The sequence below is a fragment of the Vitis riparia genome, chromosome 16 (assembly GCF_004353265.1).
Source record: "Vitis riparia cultivar Riparia Gloire de Montpellier isolate 1030 chromosome 16, EGFV_Vit.rip_1.0, whole genome shotgun sequence".
Lineage (NCBI taxonomy): Eukaryota > Viridiplantae > Streptophyta > Magnoliopsida > Vitales > Vitaceae > Vitis > Vitis riparia.
The window spans coordinates 15,567,591-15,570,369 of record NC_048446.1 but is presented as its reverse complement, the minus strand read 5'-3'; the positions used below and the strand labels follow the sequence as shown (position 1 = coordinate 15,570,369).

Genomic DNA, 2,779 nt, shown 5'->3' with positions numbered 1-2,779 from the left:
TTAACAATTCCATTCACATGTTGTCTTCACACGTTTTTTAATATGTGTTTTAATAATTGGGATTTGTTCATTTAACATTCTTTATAGGATGATTATTTTGGTAATGGCTTTGACTTTCTTCAAGATACATTCTTTAAGATGCCTTTTCTTGTTCCCTAATTAATTAATGAATTAATTGGTTAGAAGGGATGAAATAATCCCCAAATTTGTAAACCTAACCTCTACCATGTTTTAACTTGAAAAGTAATCCATTTTTAACATAACTGCCCTTCAACATTTTGATTATTTACATATAGGTTTTAAAATATAAGGTTATTTTTACAAGAAAAAAGGTGAGGGCATTTTTATCAAAAAGAGGCTTAAAAAAGGATGGAGGGTTTAGATTTACAAATTGGGAGTTATTTCATCCCTTTTAGTCAAATAACCCTTAATTAATAGAGGAAGAATTTGTGCCTTTAAATGCTAAAGAAAATTAGTGGACCATGCAATGTCCATGGGGAATCAAAACTGTTTGTTTAATATATTATTTGGCTCATTCCCCAGCAACTTAAATTTTTGAGGTGACAAGTAGCTCAACATGGTACCAGAGTGAAGTTTCTAAAGATCTCGAGTTGAGCCTTCTCAGTCTGTTTATTTGGCCAATTGTTGTCGTGACCCATAACGTGCCTTTCCATGTGCACAATGAGGTGGCATACTAGGGAGGATATTAGTTTGATATGCATTGTTGGATGATTCCCTAACAGCCTAAGCTTTTGGAGCATACTGTAGTTCAATATGGTATAGAGTCAAGTTCTAGGAGCTTCAAGTTGAACCTTCTCTATCTATTTTTTGATAGGTTAAGATCAATTGAATTAACAATGCCTAACAAAAAGTATACACAATGTGTGCAAGGCACCAAAGGCCAAAATCAGCCAAGGGAGACACAAACCCTCTTGATCTATTTAGTCCCCCATTTATTTGTTTATTATTGGTTGTCTGCCTCTCCACCTGTTGATTGAATCTGTAACGACCTAGAGTGGTTGCTTGAGATACAGTATCGGTCCATCCCCTACTAACTTAAACTTCTGAAGCAAATGGTAGTTTAATAGAAACCGCCTCAATGCTTGTTTATAAGTTGCCAACTGTCTATGCTACCTATGCAAACAATGATTACAAATATTTCTTTATCGTTGAGTGCAGAAACAGATAATCCTTCAGGGGATGTACTCAGTGATTGAAGCCCCACACCAGTCAGATTTAATGATAGAGCTCATCAAAAAGTTGAAGCCACAGGTGGTGGTGGTTACAGGGATTGCTCATTTTGAGGCTGTTACTACCTCAGCTTTTGAGCACCTTTTAAATATTACTGGAAAAATTGGATCTTGCCTTTTCTTAGACATATCTGACCATTTGAGCTATCCAGCATTCCAGTTTCCAACGGAGTCCTAAAATATCTTTCAGGAACTCCTCTGCCCTCCCATGCAGCAGTTATATGTGGCCTAGTAAAAAATCAGGTACTTATTTGTTTTGATATTATAAACGTGCTGAGTCAGAATGTTAGAAGGAGGGGCTATTTTTCTTTTCATTTAATCAAACAAGGAGTCACAAATTGATCCCAAGATTGTCTTATAAGTTGATACCTTAGTTTGTTGTATTTTTTTCCTTTTCCTTATTATTGATAGCTTTATACTCTTTCCAGGTTTATACAGATCTAGAAGTAGCTTTTGTCATTTCAGAAGAGGAAGCCATCTTTAAGGCATTGTCCAAAACCGTGGAATTACTGGAAGGGAATACTGCACTAATTAGTCAGTATTATTATGGTTGCCTTTTCTGCGAGATTCTGGCCTTTCAGCTTGCTGATTGACATCCACCTGCAGAGGGTTGTTCTTTCTTTTATTTTTGAAGTTCTTTTCATTTAATATGCATTTGAATATCTGATTGTTTTATAAACTTTACACATTTGATAAATTAACCCTTCATTTGACAATGTGCCTCGTGGTCAATATCATGACCAAGAAAGAAAGCCAGTTCCCTGTCAAAGGCATTAGAGAAGGCAACAAAAGTATCTCTTTCTCTAGTAATTTTCAGCATCCTATATCTGTTTTCCATTTCTGGTGAAGAATGTATAAATATTTTATATTACTGGGAAAGAATCGGGTCAACATTTGTTCATGATCATCCTGTGTTTGGGTTATGATATGCAGCATGAAACCTGAAAAGACTTCTATTGTTACATGTCATGATCTGGACCATGCAATCTTGGATATATCTGATCTTTTGATGCCTACCTTTAGGGTCTTGAAAATAGAAAACTTTTAAAAACACATACAAGGTTCACCACCACAAGGGGGAAAAAGACAATCTGAAACTTTTATTGAGTTGTTATCTGTTAAATAAAAATTTCAAAGTGCCAAAAGTTCAGTATGATGTTTTTACATCACAAGTTTTTGAGCAGTCCCTTGAATTTCTCCATAAACCTGCTTTTTCTTTGTTTATGAGGAGAGCTTTTCTAACTGAATTGATTTTTACTAATGATCCTCAGAGGGTATGTGAAAACGAAAAACCTGCTGAAATGATCAGCTTCGCTAGTTCTGTCCTTTCTGTTCTTGATAATGCAGAGTTGTCAATTACTGAGACAGAAAACTCCTCAGTGATCCACATGGATGTAAGATAAAAGCTTATTGCCATTACCATCTTCAGTCAAGGCTTCCATCTTTGAGAGTTTTTCAAGACAGAACATGGTTGAGTCAGAAACTGATATCACCACCAGCATCAGACAATTTATTACGAGCAACTATGG

General features: G+C 35.5%; 1 pseudogene; it reads left to right on the top strand.

Annotated features, from left to right (window-relative positions):
- Positions 1 to 17: 17 nt before the first annotated feature.
- LOC117933137 lies at positions 18 to 2,154 on the top strand (annotated as a pseudogene).
- The last annotated feature ends 625 nt before the right edge of the window (positions 2,155 to 2,779 follow it).